This window comes from Sus scrofa, chromosome X (genome assembly GCF_054392235.1).
Source record: "Sus scrofa isolate SSC_HxYL_T2T_F1_AM1 chromosome X, Sscrofa_HxYL_maternal_Yorkshire_Landrace_v2.0, whole genome shotgun sequence".
Lineage (NCBI taxonomy): Eukaryota > Metazoa > Chordata > Mammalia > Artiodactyla > Suidae > Sus > Sus scrofa.
The window spans coordinates 23,509,347-23,530,041 of record NC_139401.1 but is presented as its reverse complement, the minus strand read 5'-3'; the positions used below and the strand labels follow the sequence as shown (position 1 = coordinate 23,530,041).

The 20,695-nt window shown below is 41.2% G+C and overlaps 1 long non-coding RNA gene across 2 annotated transcripts in view; it reads left to right on the top strand.

The window, feature by feature from the left end:
- Positions 1-20,112, top strand: part of LOC146394506 (uncharacterized) — a 43,152-nt gene extending 23,040 nt beyond the window's left edge. Inside the window, exons 2-4 of one of the 2 annotated variants that reach the window (XR_014835825.1) lie at positions 1,163-1,365; positions 15,803-16,051; positions 19,999-20,112. This is a non-coding gene — a long non-coding RNA (uncharacterized LOC146394506). Of the gene's footprint in view, positions 1-1,162; positions 1,366-15,797; positions 16,052-19,998 lie in introns of both variants that reach the window. The other variant, XR_014835826.1, reaches the window with a different exon arrangement.
- Positions 20,113-20,695: the final 583 nt, after the last annotated feature.

Genomic DNA, 20,695 nt, shown 5'->3' with positions numbered 1-20,695 from the left:
GGAAATGAATTCTTTCCTAGAGCCTCCAGGAAAGAAAACAGCTCTGCCAGCGCCTTGATTGTAGCCCATTGAGACCTGTGCCAGACATTTGACACCCAGAACTGTGAGATAATAAATCTCTTGTTTTAACCTACTAAATTTGTGGTAATTTGTTACAGCAGTGATAGGAAACTAACATAGTGGGTGAGGAAAATACTGTCCAAATCCCATTGTCCAGGAATAATCCACTCCTGCCATATCAGTAGTATTTTGCATATTCCTCCATTACAGTTAATGCGATATTATATTGATTGGTTTCAATGGTCCTCTCTCGGTTTGCTTTTCCTGATGTATGACTGTGCTTTATTCGTTTCTCTATTCTTAGTCTTTCAAATGTCATTGAATCTCTGTGTCTATTGTGACGAAGGAGGAAGTGGGGAGGCACGTGGGAAGGAGACCAAAGGCGGTGGCGTCAGCATTAGGGAGGGGAAGCCGGAGAACTGGTGGGGACTGAATCTGGCTGACGTTAGTTCTCTGCTCTGCGTTGTGGGCTGGCAGAGCTGGAATGCAGAAAATCTGCACATCCACTGCAGGCCTGGGATGGCAGTGCCAAAAGCAGCTTGGTTTCCCTAAGCAGACGGCACTATTGAAGATCAACTAAATCTAGCTTATTTCATGAACAAAAGTGAAACTTAACCCAGGTCATTTCCTGTAAATGCCTCTGACAATCAAAAAAAAAAAAAAAAACAAAAAACAAAAAAAAACAAAAACGGCCAAACTTAAGTCATCTTCTTCAAAATGATGTGAAATAATGACTTTTAACCAGTCCCTGGCCATTTTCACTTTATGAGTCATGCTGTAATTTAATACCCCTGAGGTTGATATCAATCTTTGAATTTGGAAGCTCCCAGTTCTGAACCTTTGGGTTTTTTAAAAAATCAGTTTGTTTCTGGCTTTATTGATTTATTTGGGCATTCCTGCATGGTGTGGGAGTTCCTGAGCTAGGGAATCAAACCTGCACCACAGCAGTGATCCGAGCCACTGCAGTAACAATGCCAGGTCCTTAACCCACTGAACCACCAGGGAACTCCCTGAACTGTTTTTATATGTACAACAAACTCTTAGTAAAACACTATTTACTGATTTGGTGGGTTTAATTGTACTATTTCTGGGTTTTTGACAGTTTTCTGTCATCGGAAATGGGATTCAAAGAAGACCCTCAACAACTCTGAGGCCAGTGAGCAACCAGGTGCTGGTACTCACAGGGCCCATTGAGCTCATTGCTTTCTCGCCAACCTTGCAGTCAACCTGAGCACTGCTCTCTTTGCATGTTTACCTCTTTGACTTTGTTGTGCATACTTGGAATCTGCTTGTTGAAGCTTCTTGGTAAGTCACCCTTCTGTCTGTAAGAGGAGAAACCCATGATTCCCTGGGTTTGAGGCAGCAGTAGGATTACTGAACTCCTCAGAGATTGTTTCGGGGAATCTGAAGGCAGAGATAGTTTCTACCTGGTCTAAATCTCATTCTCCTCCTCCCTTAAAGACTGCTTCTTATATATATACTCACTATGGACAAGGATCTTTGCTTTTATGGAAAAATGGGTGAACTTTAGAAAGGATAATTTGGAATTGTAATGTAGATAAGATAGTTCACCTTGGGAGTTCCCGTCGTGGCGCAGTGGTTAACGAATCCGACTAGGAACCATGAGGTTGCGGGTTCGATCCCTGCCCTTGCTCAGTGGGTCAAGGTTCCGGCGTTGCCGTGAGCTGTGGTGTAGGTCACAGACGCGGCTCGGATCCTGCGTTGCTGTGGCTCTGGCGTAGGCCGGCAGCTACAGCTCCGATTCGACCCCTAGCCTGGGAACCTCCATATGCCGCGGGAGCGGCCCAAGAAATGGCAAAAAGACAAAAAAAAAAAAAAAAGATAGTTCACCTTAAGGGTGCCCTTGAAAAGAGGATTGCAAACCTCTCAGAAAAAATAGAAGACATTCTCGGATTGGTATGGAGAAGTTTCTAAGGGACAAAATGACTGCAAAAATAGCTTCTTTGAAAGAATCTTTATAGTGTGCATTCGCACATGCAAACACACGTGCGTATACACACACACTCCTCAGTAAAAAACTCTTGCCATCTGAGTAGATAACCTTAACTTACTCTGTTGGCCAGAAACAATTTGGATTCAGATTCTTTTGAGTTTTGTATTGCTATACCTGGGACATGGCTAAAATTTAAAAATGAAAACTATGGAGTTCCCGTTGTGGCTCAGTGGTTAATGAATCCGACTAGGAACCATGAGGTTTCGGGTTCAATCCCTGGCCTTGCTCAGTGGGTTAAGGATCTGGCGTTGCCGTGAGCTGTGGTGTGGGTTGCAGACGTGGCTCAGATCCCGTGTTGCTGTGGCTCTGGTGTAGGCCAGTGGCTACAGCTCCAATTCGACCCCTAGCCTGGGAACCTCCATATGCTGCGGGAGCGGCTCAAGAAAAGGCAAAAAGACAAAAAGAAAAAAAAAAAAGAAAACTATAAGATCTCTGTCTCTATCTATCTATCTGTATATCCATATATGTCTGTATATATGATATTTTTAAAAGAGTTCTGTTTACTAGGCTTAAAGAGAAATAGCCCTTATATAAAGTATTCCTAAAGCTGTCAGAAATAGAAAATCTAGCTCAATTGTTTTCAAGGTCACTTGATCATGATAATCTTCAATAAATAAAAGCTAGCTAAAGTTTGTTGGTTTAATAAAAACAGGCATGTCTTTGGAATTGTCAATATTAAATGTAATGCAAACATATAACTTTTTCTACTTTGGTTTACTAGTCAAATAAGCTCAAGATAACTCTGTTACAAAATAACTTAGGATGGCTAGCTGTTTGATGTCTAATCTGAGCATAATTAGTAAAAACAAGTAATTTAGGAGTTCCTGCTGTGACACAGTGGGTTAAGGATCTGGCGTTGTCACCATTGTGGTGTAGGTTGCAGCTGTGGCTCAGATTCAGTCTCTGTCTCAGGAACCTACATATACCGCAGATGTGGCCTTAAAACAAACAAACAAAACTCAAGTAATTTAAATAAATGTAAATAAGATAAAAGTTAAACTAAATAATATTTATTGAGTATCTAGATTATTTCCAATTAAGATAATATACTGAGACATTGATAACTAAACATAAATTTAAGTTGATTTACTTTTTTTTTTTTTTTGTCTTTTTGCCATTTCTTGGGCCGCTCCTGAGGCATATGGAGGTTCCCAGGCTAGGGGTCGAATTGGAGCTGTAGCCGCTGGCCTACACCACAGCCAGAGCAACGCGGGATCCGAGCCGCATCTGCGACCTATACCACAGCTCACGGCAACGCCAGATCCTTAACCCGCTGAGCAAGGCCAGGGATCGAACCTGCAACCTCGTGGTTCCTAGTTGGATTCATTAACCACTGAGCCATGATAGGAACTCCTACTTTTGACTTCTTAATTTTTACAGAGACAAAGGATATTTGGGTCTATTAATAAATATGGCTTTTTCCACATTAAAAAAGTATTCTATGAAAAACATGTTTCTCAAAAGTATGTTTTTGTAATTGCGTATTTATAAATTTGCTAATTTATTATGAGATGCTATTATATGATATAGTTCACTATTGCTGCTTCCAAATTTTCACTAGAAAGTAGATTACTCACAGTTAAAATTTATCATCAATATGTAAAAAATAGAACTACTAGAAACAATAAAGAGTGACGGAAAACAACTTTGTATATAAAGGGAGGAAAATGGCATTTAAAAAATATAAGTACAGGATGAAACTAGAGATTCTCATACTAAGTGAAGCAAGTCAGAAAGAGAAAGACAAATATCATATGATATCACTTATATATGGAATCTAATATATGGCACAAATGAACTTCTCTACAGAAAAGAAGCAAACTCTTGGACATGGAGAACAGACTTGTGGCTGCCAAGAGGGAGGAGGAGGGAGTGGGATGGACTGGGAGTTTGGGGTTAGTAGGTACAAACTATTATATTTAGAATGGATAAACTTCAAGGTCCTATTGCATAGCACAGGGAACTATATCATAACACTGAACTAGGTAAGAATTTCTAAGACTACTGGAAAAATGATTGATTCATAAAGGTACTAACCCAAGATGAAGCAAAATAAAAATTAATTATAGGAGTTCCCGTTGTGCCTCAGTGGGTTAAGGACCCAGTGTTTTCTCTGTGAAGATGCATGTTTGATCCCTAGTTTCAGTGGGTTAAGGATCTGGTGTTGCCACAGGCTGTGGCATAGGTTGCAGATGCAGCTTGGATCCAGCATTGCTGTTGCTTTGGTGTAGGCCTGAAGCTGCAGCTCTGATTGCAACCCCTAGTCCAGGAATTTCCATATGCCACAGGTGCAGCTGTAAAAAGAAAAAAAATTAATTACAGGAGACCTAATGAACTGATGAAGATTATAATTTTTATGACTTTAAAATATTTCTGGTTGTTTAATGTTTTGTTTTCTAGATTTAAAGGACATCTTTTGCTCCTTTTAAGCTATTTATAATGTGATAGTAATTTGATAAAGCATACTTTTATAAACAAAAGTTGAAACATTTTTTTTTCTCCCCACCCAATCCCCCCAGAATTCAGAAACTCCTATTAAATAGTCTCCTTTTCATGACAATTCATATATTTATATAAACTCAATAATTATTTGTTCCTCTTGTAGCAGGACACAATTAGACAAGTCCTTAGCTTGGCTTCTTAGTTTGAAGGGACTTTAAAGGTCCAATGTGAACTTCCTTCTCACCAGACAGTTTTAAAGAACTGTGGTTGAGGAGTTCCCGTCGTGGCTCAGTGGTTAACGAATCCAATTAGGAACCATGAGGTTGTGGGTTCGATCCCTGGCCTTGCTCAGTGGGTTATGGATCTGGCGTTGTCGTGAGCTGTGGTGTAGGTTGCAGACGCCGCTCGGATCCCGTGTTGCTGTGGCTATGGTGTAGGCCAGCGGCTACAGCTCCAATTCGACCCCTAGCCTGGGAACCTCCATATGCTGCGGGAGTGGCCCAAGAAATGGCAAAAAAGACAAAAGAAAAAAGAACTGCGGTTGACTTTATGGAGTCATAAGGCCCTTTGGATATTGCCAAGGCTTTAACTAAAATGTTACCTTTGAGAATATGCGTAAAATGATTATTCTTACTACATTTATGTAAATAACCCAAGATTAGTAAGATTTTAGAAAAAAATCAGCTTCACTATAAATATCTTTGTTGAAATGGGATGACTACGGAAAAATTGTTTCACTAGAAAAACTATGGCATATTCATTATCGGATTCTAGTCCTGTTAATTGTCTTTGCGATTTTGTTATCTACTTGTAAACTTTAGAGAAATCACCACAATAGATCATGCTCTAGAATGTTCAACAGGGAGTTCCCGTCGTGGCTCAGCAGAAACGAAGCTGACTAGCATCCATGAGGATGAAGGTTCTATCCCTGGCCTTGCTCAGTGGGTTAAGGATCTAGCATTGCTGGGTGCTGTGGTTGTAGATAGGGCTTGGATCCCATGTTGCTGTGGCTGTGGTGTTGGCTGGCAGCTACAGCTCCCATTTGACCCCTAGCCTGGGAAACTCCATATGCCGTGGGTGCGGCCCTAAAAAGACAAAAGACCAAAAAAAAAAAAAAAAAAAAAAAGAGTAAATGAGGTTACAGGGATGCGCCTTAATCCCTGTTTAAAAAAAGAGAAAATTCAACAGAACACCTGATGACATCAAAGACAGTCAAGCTGCAAACTGGGAAAATCTACTGGATTGAAACTGCCATTCTTATTTTGCCTCCTAAAGATGCTTTGAATTCACATCTAGAAATTGTTTTAATTGGCTGCTCCCCAAATAGAAACTGAATTTATAATTTGTTTGTTTATTGCCACACCTATAGCATATGGAAGTTCCCGGTCTAGGGCTCAAGTTGGAGCTGCAGTTGCAGGCCTGTGCTGCAGCCACAGCCACGCCAGATCCGAGCCACATCTGTGACCTACACTGCAGCTTGCCGCAACACTGGATCCCTAACCGACTGAGTGAGGCCAAAAATCAAACCTGCATCCTCACAAAAACTGTTAGGTTCTTAACCTACTGAGCCAAAATGGAAACTCCCTGAATTTATAATTTGTTCAAATGGTTAACTTTTATTTTTATGTCCATTGAAATGCCTCTTATTAGATTACCTTATTGCTCACGTCATATAGAGATCTAATTTAGGTTGAATCTCACCTGTAATAATGTCACCTCCTGAAATAAAACATCCTCATATTCATCCCGTCCTAAGTAATCATGAGGATATATGATTGCTAATATATCATGTGCCTATGTAAAAAAATATACATATAGATTCTTTTTTTCATTTTTTTAAAGTTTTATTGAAGTATAGTTGATTTACAATGTTGTGATCATTTCTGCTGTACAACAAAGTGAGTTAGTTATACATGTACGAACATCCATTCTCTTTCAGATTCTTTTCCTCCATAGATTATCACAGAATGTTGAATAGAGTTCCCTGTGCTATATACATCAAAGTCCCTGTTGGCCAGTCATTCTGTATACCTCAGTGTGCACATGCCAATCCTAAACCCCTAGTCCACCTCTCCCCACACCACTTGTCCCTTTGATAACCATAAGTTTGTTTTCAAAGTCTGTGAGTCTGTTTCTCTTCTGCAATAAGTTCATATAAAATTGATAATAGGTCCAGTTCATAAAAGATCAATTACAAGGGAGTATTAGGGAAAAAGTGACTAATTCCTAGTTTTCACTCTCAGTAAGCTAATAGATTCAGAGTCTGGAGGAGATATATAAGCATAAAAATATACATGAAGTAAAACAGTAGTTGTGTAAGGAAAAATAAAGGTATGAGAGAATAAAAGCAGTGGGAGAATCAGAGAGAGGTATAGAGATAAGGGGAAAAAAGGAAGGAGAATTAAGAAACAGAAGAGTACATTTGCAACCAAGGATATCTAAATTAACAACTATAAACATATTAATAAGAGAAAGTAAAAGACAACCCACAATAGAAGGAAATACAGTTGACCCTTGAAAAATAGGAGCTTGAACTTCATGGGTGCACTTAAATTTGGATTTTTTTTCAATAAAAAACATACTAAAATACTATATGATCCACAATTGGTTGAATCTGTAGATACAGAGAGCCAACAACTATAAAGTTATACAAAGATTTTCAACTGTGCAAAAAGGGTTGGCATCCCTGACACCCATGTTTTTCAAGGTCAATTGTATTTGCATTCCGTATATGTGCAAATAATGTATCTGCTAAGAGGCTTGCATCTAGAAAATACAAAATACTGAAACATAACAACAAAAACCAACTTTAAAATGGGCAAAGAACTTGAATAGACACTTCTCTAAAAGGTAAATAGGCCAACAGCCAATAAACAATTAAAAATAGGATACAAATGAACTTATTTGCAGTAATGTTTTGTTAATTTTTTATTTCCTTTTTAGGGCCATACCTGTGGCACATGGAAGTTCCAGGACCATGGGCTACGCCACAGCCACAGCAACACCAGATCTGAGCCAAATCCGTGACCACAGTTCAAGGAAACGCTGGATTCCTAACCCACTGAGTGAAGCCAGGGATCAATCTGACTATCAACTGATAGTCAGATTCTTAATCGCTGAGCCACAATGGGAACTCCAGTAATGTTTTCTTGATAGGAAGTTATTTATTTGAGATTGTTTAAGGCATTGATTAGATCTGTAGAGAGGATGACAGATAAAGCTTAGAATGCATGGTGACCTAGAGTCTGTAATGGTTAGAAATGCTTTCCTCCCTTTGCATTGCAGCCGGTCACAACTAGCATTTTATCCTCATGGATGAAATTCTCAAAGAAACTACTATACCTCAGGTTGAGGGGACAAGTGGGATTCTTTTTGGCCCAAGGCTAAAGGTAACTATTCCACACCCTACAAGGCTCAAATATACAGGTATATGTTTTAATAGCAGAGTCATCTGGTTGAATAATTCTTGTCTGCCTTAAATGGGATTGGCTAGGCTTATTTGGAGAAAAATCTATTTACAAACCTTCCTATCTCTTTCTCACTCTCTGAAATCAAGGAAATTGAGGAAAAATCACTTCTAATTTTATTTATTTATTTTTGTCTTTTTTTCCCCCCTTTTTCTAGGGCCGCTCCTGCGGCATATGGAGATTCCAAGGCTAGGGGTCTAATCGGAGCTGTAGCCATTGGCCTACGCCAGAGCCACAGCAACACGGGATCCGAGCTGCGTCTGCAACCTACACCACAGCTCACGACAACGCCGGATGTTTAACCCACTGAGCAAGGCCAGGGATCAAACCCACAACCTCATGGTTCCTAGTTGGATTCGTTAACCACTGAGCCACGATGGAAACTCCTAAAAAATCACTTCTAATTTTACATTACACACTCAGTTATGTTTGATGGGGCTTTGTCAGAATTTAAATTGATCCATCTCCTAATCTTGCACTTTGGAATAAAGTACTCAGCCATTACTGGCTCCCAGTAGAGATATCAGAAATCCTTACTGGACCATAAGATTTTCCTCCGCATGTTGGCACAAACACCTCATTTACCAAAGTGGTTATAAGGGTAGAAGCAAAACCTGAAGCATCAGTTTGTAATGGGTGGAAGAAGGTGGGGAGCAGCTGGATTCAGCAGACTGATTGCTATTTGTATCTTGGGACATTTTCCAGAAAGGCCTTTCATATTTAATTTTTTTTAATTTTTAAATTTTTTCCTTTACTCAATGAATTTATTACATTTGTAGTTGTATAATGATCATCACAATGCAATTTTATAGGATTTCCATCCTACAACCCCAGCGCATCCCCCCACCCCCCAAACTGTCTCCTTTGGAGACCATAAGTTTTTCAAAATCTATGAGTCAGAATCTGTTCTGCAAAGAAGTTCATTCTGTCCTTTTTTCAGATCCCACATGTCAGTGAAAGCATTTTATCTTGGTGTCTTATTGTATGGCTGACTTCACTTAGCATGATAATTTCTAGGTCCATCCATGTTACTAAAAATGCCAGTATTTTCGTTCCTTTTAATGGCTGATTCATATTCCATTGTGTATATGTACCACATCTTCTTGATCCACTCCTCTGTTGATGGACATTTAGGTTGTTTCCATGTCTTGGCTATTGGAAATAGTGCTGCAATGAACGTCAGAGTACATGTGTCTTTGTGAGTCATGGTTTTCTCTGGATAGATGGCCAGGAGTGGGATTGCTGGATCAAATGGTAGTTCTGTTTTTAGTTTTCTGAGGAATCTCCGTACTGTTTTCCACAGGGGTTGCACCAATTGACAATCCCACCAGCAGTGTACTAGGGTTCCTTTTTCTCCACCCCCTCTCCAGCACTCATTGTTTGTAGACTTTTTGATGATGGCCATTCTGGCTGGTGTAAGGTGGTACCTCAGAGTGGTTTTGATTTGCATTTTTCTACTAATGAGTGATGTTGAACATCTTTTCATGTGTTTTAGGGCCATCTGTATGTCTTCCTAGGAGAACTGTCTGCTTAGATCTTCTGCCCATTTTTTGATGGGGTTGTTTGTTTTTTTTGGTATGGAGCTACAGAAGGTGTTTATAAATTTTGGAGATTAATCCCTTGTCAATCGATTCATTTGCAAATATTTTCTCCCATTCTGTGGGTTGTCTTTTCATATTGTTTAGGGTTTCCTTTGCTGTGCAGAAACTTGTAAGTTTGATTAGGTCCCATTTGTTTATTTTTGTTTTTACTGTCATTACTCTAAGAGGTGGATCTGAGAAGATGTTGCTGTCATTTATGTCAGAGAGTGTTTGGTCTGTGTTTTCCTCTAGGAGTTTGATAGTGTCTGGTTTTATATCTAGGCCTTTAATCCATTTGGAGTTGATTTTTGTGTATGGTGTTAAGGAGTGTTCTAGTTTCATTCTTTTCCCTGTGGCTGTCCAGTTTTCCCAGCACCACTTATTGAACAGGCTGTCCTTTCTCCATGTATGTTCTTGCCTCCTTTGTCATAGATTAGTTGGCTGTAGGTGCGTGGGTTGAATTCTGGGCTTTCTTTCCCATTCCACTGATCTATATTTCTGTCTTTGTGTCAGTACCATACTGTTTTGATGATTGTTGCTTTGTGGTATAGTCTGACATCCGGGAGCCTGATTCCTCCAGCTCCATTTTTCTTTTTCAGGATGTCTTTGGCTATTCTGGGTCTTTTGTGCTTCCAAACAAACTTTAAAAGAATTTGTTCCAGTTCTGTGAAACATGTCCTTGGTAATTTGATAGGGATTGCATTGAATCTGTAGATTGCCTTGGGTAGTATATCATTTTGATAATATTAACTCTTCCAATCCAAAACCATGGTACGTCTTTCCATCTGTGTCATCTTTGATTTCTTTCATCAGTGTCTTATAGTTTTCAGAGTACAGGTCTTTTGACTCTTTAGGTAGGTTTACTCCTAGGTATTTTATTCTTTTGGATGCAATGGTAAATGGGATTGCTTCCCTAATTTCTCTTTCTGATCTTTCATTGTTAGTATATAGAAATGCTGTCAATTTCTGTGTATTGATTTTGTATCCTGCAACTTTGCCAAATGCATGGATGAGCTCTAACAGTTTTCTGGTAGAGTCTTTAGGATTTTCTAGGTATAGTATCATGTCATCTGCAAATAGTGATAGTTTTATTTCTTCCTTTCCAATTTGGATTCCTTTTATCTCTTTTACTTCTCTGATTGCTGTGGCTAGGACTTCCAAAACTATGTTGAAGAGTAGTGGCGAGAGTGGACATCCTTGTCTTGTTCCTGATCTCAGCGGGAATTCTTTCAGCTTTTCACCATTGAGAATGTTGTTAGCTGTGGGTTTGTCATATATTGCCTTTATGATGTTGAGGTAAGTTCCCTCTATGCCCACTTTCTGAAGGGTTTTTATCAGCAATGGGTGTTGGATTTTGTCAAAGGCTTTTTCTGCATCTATTGAGAGGATCATATGGTTTTTATTCTTCAGTTTGTTCATGTGGTGTATCACACTGATGGATTTGCGGATACTGAAGAACTCTTGCATCCCTGGGATAAATCCCACTACATCATGATGTACAACCCTTTTAATGTATTGTTTAATGCAGTTTGCTAGTATTTTGTTGAGGATTTTTGCATTGATGTTCATCAGTGAAACTTGGCCTGTGGTTTTCTTTTGTTGTGGTATCTTTGTCTGGTTTTGGTATCAGGGTGATGGTAGCCTCATGGAATGAGTTTGGGAGTATCCCTTCCTCTGCAATTTTTTGGAATAGTTTCAGAAGGAGAGGTGTTAGCTCTTCTCTAAATGTTTGATAGAATTCACCTGTGAAGCCATCTGATCCTGGACTTCTGTTTGTTGGAATTTTTTTTTTTTTTGTCTTTTGTCTTTTGTTGTTGTTGTTGTTGTTGTTGTTGTTGCTATCTCTTGGGCCGCTTCCGCGGCATATGGAGGTTCCCAGGCTAGGGGTCGAATTGGAGCTGTAGCCACCGGCCTACGCCAAGCCACAGCAACGCAGGATCCGAGCCGCGTCTGCAACCTACACCACAGCTCACGGCAACACCGGATCGTTAACCCACTGAGCAAGGGCAGGGACCGAACCCGCAAACTCATGGTTCCTAGTTGGATTCGTTAACCACTGCGCCACGACGGAACTCCTGTTTGTTGGAATTTTTTTAATCACAGTTTCAGTTTCAGTTCTTGTGAGTAGCATGTTGTTGAGTCTCCACGTGTTTGTGTTTTTTGCAGTTTTTTTCTTGTTGTTATTTCTACTTGTACAGTGTTGTGGTCAGAAAAGATGCTTGATGTGATTTCAATTTTCTTAAAGTGACCGAGGTTGGATTTGTAGCCCAGGATGTGATGAATCTTAGAGAATGTTCCATGTGCACTTGAGAAGAATGTGTATTCTGTTGCTTTTGGATGGAATGTTCTGTAGATATCTATTAAGTCCATCTGGTTTAATGCTTCATTCAGGGCTTGTGTTTCCTTATTGAATTTCTGTCTGGATGATCTTTCCATTGCTGTAAGTGGGGTGTTAAAGTCCCCCACTATTATTGTGTGATTGTTGATTTGTCCTTTTGTTAGCAGTTGCCTTATTTATTGTGGTGAACCTATGTTGGGTGTGTAGATATTTAAAATTGTTATATCTTCTTCTTGGATTGATCCTTTGATCATTATGTAGTGACCTTCTTTTTCCTTTAAAATATTCTTCATTTTAAAGTCTATTTTGTCTGATATGAGTATTGCTACTCCAGCATTCTTTTTGTTGTTGTTGTTGTTGTTGTTGTTGTTGCTATTTCTTGGGCCGCGGCTCCCGCGGCATATGGAGGTTCCCAGGCTAGGGGTTGAATCAGAGCTGTAGCCACCGGCCTACAGCAGAGCCACAGCAACGCAGGATCTGAGCCGCGTCTGCAACCTACACCACAGCTCACGGCAACGCCGGATCCTTAACCCACTGAGCAAGGGCAGGGACCGAACCCGCAACCTCATGGTTCCTAGTCGGATTCGTTAACCACTGCGCCAAGACGGGAACTCCTACTCCAGCTTTCTTTTGATCCATGTTTGCATGAAATATTTTCTTCCATCCTCTCACTTTCAATTTGTATGTGTCCCTAGAAGTGAAGTGGGTCTCTTGAAGACAGCATATATATGGATCTTGTTTTTGTATCCATTCAGCCAGTCTATGTCTTTTGGTTGGGGCATTTAGTCCATTTTACGTTTAAGGTAATTACTGATATGTATGTTCTTATTGCCATTTTATCAGTTGCTTTGGATTTGTTTTTGTTGCTCTTTTTTCTTTCCTTCTTCTCTTGTTCTCTCCTCTTCTGGTTTGATGAGTGTCTTAGTGTTGTATTTGAGTTGATTTTTCTTATGTGTTTGTGTATCAATTGTAGATTTTTGGTTTGCAGTTATTCTGAAGTTTTGATATAGGAGTCTGTATATATATATGAGGTTGTTTTAAGTTGTTGGTCTCTTAATTGCAAGCTCATCTCCAATGTCCTGCATTTGCACCCACCTCTTCTCATGATTTCTGATTTTGGTGGCATAATTGTGCATGGGTAATTTCGTATCTTTACTGTATATATACCTTTACTGGTGAGCCTTGTCGTTTGTGGAATTTCTGTTTCCTGTTGCTGTCTTTTCTTTTCTGCCTAGAGAAGTTCCTGTAGTATTTGTTGTAAGGCTGGTTTAGTGTTGCTGAATTCTCTCAGCTTTTGCTTCTCTGTGAAGGTTTTGATTTCTCCTTCAAATCTGAATGAGAGCCTTACTGGGTAAAGTAATCTTGGCTGGAGGTTTTTTCCTTTCATCACTTTAAGTATATCATGCCACTCCCTTCTGGCCTGCAGAGGTTCTGCTGAAAAATCTGCTGATAACCTTATCAGGGTTCCCTCATATGTTATTTGCTTCTTTTCCCTAGCTGCTTTCAAGATTTTCTCTTTGTCTTTAATTTTGGTCAGTTTGATTAATATGTGTCTCAGTGTATTCCTCCTTGGGTTTATTTTACATGGTACTCTGTGCTTCCTGGATTTGGGTGAGTGGTTCCTTTCCCATGTTAGGGAAGTTTTCGGCTATTATCTCTGGAATATTTTTTCTGTCCCCTTCTCTCTCTCTTCTCCTTCTGGCACCCCTATAATACAGATGTTGGTGTGTTTAACGTTATCCCAGAGTTCTCTGAGATTCTCTTCATTTGTTTTCAATCTTTTTTCTCTTTTCTGTTCTGCATCCGTAATTTCTACTCATCTGTCCTACACTTTGCTTATTCATTCTTCTGCCTCTTGTATTCTGCTGTCAGCTGCTTCTAGTGAATTTTTTATTTCAGTTATTGTATTTTGCATCTCTTCTTGTTTCAGTTTTATATCTTGTATCTCTTTGCTCAGTGTTTCCTGTAAGTTATCCATCTTTGCCTCCAGTTTATTTCCAATGTCTTGCATCATCTTCAGCATCAACAGTCTAAAGTCTTTTTCCTGGAGGCTGAGAATCTCCTCATTGCTTAGCTGATTTTCTGGGGTTTTTCCTTTCTCCCTCATCTGAGTTATAGTTCTCTGTTTTTTCATTTTTATAGGTTTTTGGTGTGGTGATCTTTTTACAGATATTAGAATTGTAGCCTCACTTACTTCTGATGTCTGCCCCCCTGTGGCTCAAGTTGGTATGGGGGCATGCTGTAGGCTTCCTGATGGGAGGGGCTGATGCCTGCCCACTGGTAGGTGGAGCTGATTCTAATCCCTCTGTTGGGTGGGGCTTTGTCTCTGGATGGGATTAGAGGCAGCTGTGTGCCTGAGGGGTCTTTAGGCAGCCTGTTTACTGAGGGGTGGGGCTGTGATCCCACCTGGATTGTTGTTTGCCCTGGGGCTCCTCAGTGCTGACTGATGGGTGGGCCAGATTATCCCAAAATGGCCACCTCTAGAGAAAGGCAGCTGCTGAATATTCCTGAGAGCTTTGCCTTCAATGTCCCTCCCTCACAACAAGCCACATTGACCCCTATTTTCCCAGGATGTCCTCCAAGAACTGCAGTCAGGTTTGACCCAGATTCCTATGGAGACTTTGCTTTGCCCTGGGACCCAGTGCAGGTGAAAGTCTGTGTGCACCTTTTAAGAATGGGGTCTCTGTTTCCCCCAGTCTTGTGGAGCTCCTGCACACAAGCCCCACAGGCCTTCAATGCCAGATGCTCCAAGGGCTCTTTCTCCCAGTGCCAGATCCCTACGTGGTAGTTGATGTGTGGCTCAGAACTCTCACTTGTGTAGGTGAGTCTCTGTGAACCAGTTAGTTTCCAGTCTGTGGGGCTTCCCACCTGGGAGCTATGGGGTTGCTTATATCACGTAATCACCCCTCCTACCTCTTGATGTGGCCTCCTCTTTGTCCTCTGGAGTAGGATGTCTTTTTTAAGGTTTTCAGTCTCTTTGGTTGAAGATTGCTCAGCCTTTAGTTGTGAATTTTGTTGTTTTTGGAGAGAAGTTGGGCTCCAGTCCTTCTATTCTGCCATCTTCTCTCTCTCTCTTTTTTTTCTTTTAGGATTTTGCCTTTTCTAGGGCTGCTCCTGTGGCATATGGAGCTTCCCAGGCTAGGGGTCAAATCAGAGCTGTAGCTGCAAGCCTACACCACAGCCACAGCAATGCAGGATCCAAGCCACGTCTGCGACCTACACCACAGCTCAGGGCATCGCTGGACCCTTAATCCACTGATCAAGGCCAGGGATTGAACCCACAACCTCATGGTTCCTAGTCAGATTCATTAACCACTGAGCCATGATGGGAACTCCACATATATATTCTTATTTAGGTAAAGCCTGAATTTGGTTACAACCTATTTGGGTTATTTATTTATTTATTTATTTTTGTCTTTTTGCCATTTCTTGGGCCGCTCCTGCGGAATATGGAGGTTCCCAGGCTAGGGGTCGAATCGGAGCTGTAGCTGCCAGCCTATGCCAGAGCCACAGCAACGCAGGATCCGAGCCACGTCTGCGACCTATACCACAGCTCACGGCAACGCCGGATTGTTAATCCACTGAGCAAGGCCAGGGATCGAACCCACAACCTCATGGTTCCTAGTCAGATTCGTTAACCACTGCGCCATGACGGGAACTCCCCATTTGGGTTATTTAGTTGGCTAAATCTTGCCTTCTGGTAATCTCTGCCCTGGAGAATTTTTTAAATTCTTGCCTATTATTCTGATTATAATCATAATATTAACCTCTCTAATGCATTATATCCTCCAAGGGTTTTAAATGCCTTTTGGCAGCCACTCATAAGTAAATTATATCTATCAGGATTAGATAACTTGAATTACTCAGTGATCTAACTTCTTTGCCTGTGATGACAGTGCAGCTGTTGGTAAGAGCAATTACATGACCCTCCGTCCTGATGATTCAACTATTGGAAACAATGAACATGTGATTCTTTGGCCTGGCTACATCAACATTGGTCACTGAGAGTAATGCTAGACTAGTTGGTTACAATCTCAGCTTCCTGAGAGATTGACAACAAAGGGGGGAATTGCTAAATACAAATACAAAATGGAGACTGGAGTTGAGGATTACCTGAGCAGACAAAACCATCTGAGTCATGGAAGCAAAAGTAAGTCTGGCTTCGGTTATTTTTTTTCTAATTTTTTTCAGTTAATTGCATTTTATTTGTTTAAATTACTCAATGAATTTTATTACATTTATATTTGTACAGTAATCATCACAACCCAACTTTATAGCATTTCCATCCCAAACCCCCAGCCCAACCCACACCCCCTGGTCTGTCTCATTTGGAAACCATAAGTTTTTCGAAGTCTGAGGTTATTTCTTTCTTTCTTTCTTTTTTTTTTTTTTAGTCTTTTTGTCCTTTTAGGACCACACCTGTGGCATATGGAGATTCCCAGGCTAGGGGTCTAATCAGAGCTGTAGCCGCCAGCCTGTGCCAGAGCCACAGCAATGCAGGATCCAAGCTACATCTGTGACCTACACCACAGCTTATGGCAGCGCCGTATCCTTAACCCACTGAGCAAGACCAGGGATCGAACCCACAACCTCATGGTTCCTAGTCGGATTTGTTAAACACTGAGCCACGACGGGAACTCCTGAGGTTATTTCTTATATGCTTCTGACAATCATAAAAAAAACTTGTCATCTTCCTAAAAATAATATGAGCTAATCACTTTTAACTAATCCTCTGCCATCTGGAAACCCCCACTGAAATAACCAATCATTGTAAATGTGAATGACTTTCTCATTTTCACTTTATAAGTCATCCTATAATTTCATGCCCATGAGTTTTATATCAGTCTTTGAATTTGGAAGCTCCCAGTTTGAAAGCCGTTCTCACATGCACAATAAACTCTTACTAAATACTATTTATTGACTTGGTGGTTTATGCTATTTGACAGTATCTATGTATCTATATATCTATGTATTTATCTATATCTATACCTGTACATCCTCAGGGAGATATATAAATATCTCCTCAGGGAAGTTTTATGGGAACAGCCAGGACAAGGGTGAGGGAGATGGAGGAGCCTGAGTAATACATGGGGAGTGAGGAATTGTGGGTAATAGCAGGAATAGGAGTCAAGGAAGAAATGGAAACTTTGAAGAGCCTTTTTTGGAGTAGAATAAGGATCTCTTCAGACTTTTTTTTTTTGTCTTTTTGCCATTTCTTGGGCCGCTCCCGCAGCATATGGAGGTTCCCAGGCTAGGGGTCAAATCGGAGCTGTAGCCACCGGCCTACGCCAGAGCCACAGCAACGCGGGATCCGAGCCGCATCTGCAACCTACACCACAGCTCACGGCAACGCTGGATCGTTAACCCACTGAGCAAGGCCAGGGACCGAACCTGAAACCTCATGGTTCCTAGTCGGATTCGTTAACCACTGCGCCACGATGGGAACTCCCAGACTTTGTTTTTTTATCTCCACAGATGAGGCCAAACAGAAGCCATGCATGGTGTCCTATGAAATGTGCTAATGAGTTGCCTATATAAGTAGAATGTAGCAGTCTAACAATCCCATAAATATCCACCATAAAGATAAACCGGTTATAATAACGTCAGTGTTTCTGAAGATAAAGTCATCTAATACTAATGTAGGAGAAATGTCCTGATAAAAAAGTAGAAAGGTGAGACCCCAGCCATGATGACTAAGCAAAGTCCAGCCAACTGCCCCTAACCACCCCTCCCCCACACATCTGCTTCTGTAAACTTGTTTCCACACCTACTACCTTGCCTGACCTCACTCGGGTCCGACCAGCCAAGCATGGACCTGGAAGAGGTAGCCCATAAAAGCCTTGTGAAACCCTTCTTCGGGGCTCAGACTCCGGAGCGCGATCTCCTCTGAGCGCACCGGAGTAATAAACCTGAATTCTCCAACTCTCCCAGTGCTCGCTTGGTTTCTCGCCGGGTAGAAGAGCTGATCCACTGCAGCCACAGAGCTGCTGGAGCTGGTACACCACAGCCACAAGGCTGTCACTAGAACTGGTACACTACAGCCACAGGGCTGTCGCTAGAGCTGGTACACTGTGGCGTGGGGCTGCTGGGCAGCCGCGGTAACACTAATGACACCATTCCTTTGTGGGCTCATTTTCAAGTAGGACAACATACAAGTTTACACCTGAAAACATGTTATGTAAATTCAACCAACCAGCGTGATTTTAGTGTCTATGACAAACACAAATCCTCACTGTAAAGTCACTTTAAAAAGCTTGTGGGGAGTTCCCTTCGTGGCGCAGTGAGGAATCCGACTAGGAACCATGAGGTTGCGGGTTCGGTCCCTGCCCTTGCTCAGTGGGTTAACCATCCGGCGTTGCCGTGAGCTGTGGTGTAGGTTGCAGACGCGGCTCGGATCCCGCGTTGCTGTGGCTCTGGCGTAGGCCGGTGGCTACAGCTCCGATTCAACCCCTAGCCTGGGAACCTCCATATGCCGCGGGAGCGGCCCAAGAAATAGCAACAACAACAACAACAACAACAACAACAAAAAAAAAAGACAAAAAAAAAGCTTGCGGGCACTCTGAAGGATGAGTGTTTGCAGAGATAGTGAAGTGTCACGAGACATGTTTCTACAATATTTTCTTAGCCTCTTTGCTGAAAACTCCATCTTGTCCTGCTTTATTTTACCCCATATTCCTGCTTGAAAAATAGTTGCAGTGCTGGTAAATGACTTAAGCTTAAGAACAAAGACCTAAAGGTCTAAGTTATTCATTTGGTCAGCTGAATGAGGACTTAATGTATTGGTCTAGCACGCAGGATCTGTGCAGATTGGCACGCCGTCTGCACAGCATGATATGTCCTCTTAAGAATAAGAGAAAGAGGAACCTCCTGGCCCCAAGTGGTTTATGAGGGGTCGTTAGCAGAATATGCATTAGCAAGGAGAACCAAGGTGCAAACCTAGGTATGTCCGGGTTGCTTCAGGCATGCTGTTTGTGGGAGCACAGTGATGATTCTCTAGATGTTATGCAGAGACAGCTAGCATCAAGCTTCCTCAAATACTAATGATTGTTAAATGCCTAAAGTTCAGAGTAAAAGCTTAACCATCTAGCAGCTATGTGACTTTTAAAATAATAAAAAAAACCCTATATCCTGCACCTATAGCCCCCTCCTCACTTGATGTAATTCCAAAGAGCACAATAAAAGCAGTGTGGTTTCTTGAGGTGGCACTCTTGGTTCCTGAGACCTTGAGTCCCCCGGTTCCCACCTTATTTAAGACAAATGTCTCTGTGTCTTGTTTTATGTTAACTTGTTCCCTTAAGTTTCACAGCACCGGTTCTTCAGCCCCATCCTGCTGAGCTGGTCTCGGCAGTGAAGTATGTTGACAGTTTTATTCTCTCTACAGTTATGCATCCTGGTGCAGCTGTAATTGTATCGGAGGCACCTGTTGGTTTTCCTTGGGCTGAGGAATGGCAGGGTTGGCTCCTACGCTGGCCCAGCTGAATGGGCTGCCCTGGGGTCTTAAAAGAAATTGTTTCCCAGTTGGGATGGTAGCAGTTGGTGTGGTGTGAAAAAACTGATGCAAAGTGAGTGGGCCAGAGAATGGAGAGAAATAGGATGTAGATCAAGGAGTGACTGGAAGGGAACTGAGTTTGTTAGAGAAAAGTGGATTAAGTGGGAGGGCGGGTGGGTGTGACAAAGTGAGGAATGAGCAGAAGATTAGGCATAGGTAGGAGAGGTGTCCGCTGACATTTTACCTTTTCTTCCCCCCACTTCTTTTTACTGCTGCACCTGCAGCATATGGAAGTTCCCAGGGTCAAATTGGAGCTGCACAGCCACAGCAACACCAGATCTGAGCAGCATCTGTGACCTATGCTGCAGCTTGCAGTAGTGCCAGATCCTTAACACACTGAGGGAAGCCAGGTATCAAACCTCCTTCTTCACGGACACTACGTTGGGTTCTTAATCCACTAAGCCACAATGGGAACTCTGAAAATTTATCTTTTAAGCCCTATTTTATTGAAAGACTCATTTTTATTGAAGATGACACCCTGAAACTAAGATGTCCTATCATGAAGAGAGCCTCTGATCTCATGTCACTAATAGTATGTTGTTTTACAGGTTTGCCATTTTTAAGCAAGAGGAAATTGTTAGAGGAAAAAGAGCATTGCTAAAGACATAAACCTTTCAACACTTGGATTTGATGAGCAGCCATAAAAGTGGAGGTGAGGAAAGGTAGGGAAAGTGATAAAAATTACTGTTGTTTTGAAATCACCTAGTCTGGGTTTTACTTGTGTTGGAGCAAGAGGGTATATTAGGCACTTTTTTTCATTAGTCTTCCAATATTTTCTTTAAGATTTAAGGGGAAAATCGCCTTTCCATTGTTTTCTCTCTCCATCCCAACTTTATTCTAGATTCTTTTGTATAATCTCTATAATCTGGGAAATAAGCTATTTTTTTAAAAAACTGGTTTCTCTATCTTAATGAAATTATAGCATGAATCAGTTTTTTGGAAAGTTGATGGCATAGTTTTTCAAGAACAATTTCTACCTGAATTAAATATTCAAAAAGATCTATGGTTTAGTTGCCCAAGGAAAGATGGTTACTAGATACTTTTCACTCATAATAAATACTAGGTTGAACTGATAATGTATTGTTAGGTTTTGTTATTTGATGTTATTCTTCTACTCATAATTATGACCTTGATAATGCCTTATGTATCTGCTAATGTATGATGAGGTTCCTTTTATTTATTTTTTTTCTTTTTGGCCACCCCCTCAGCACATGGAGGTTCCTGGGCTAGGGACTGAATTGGAGC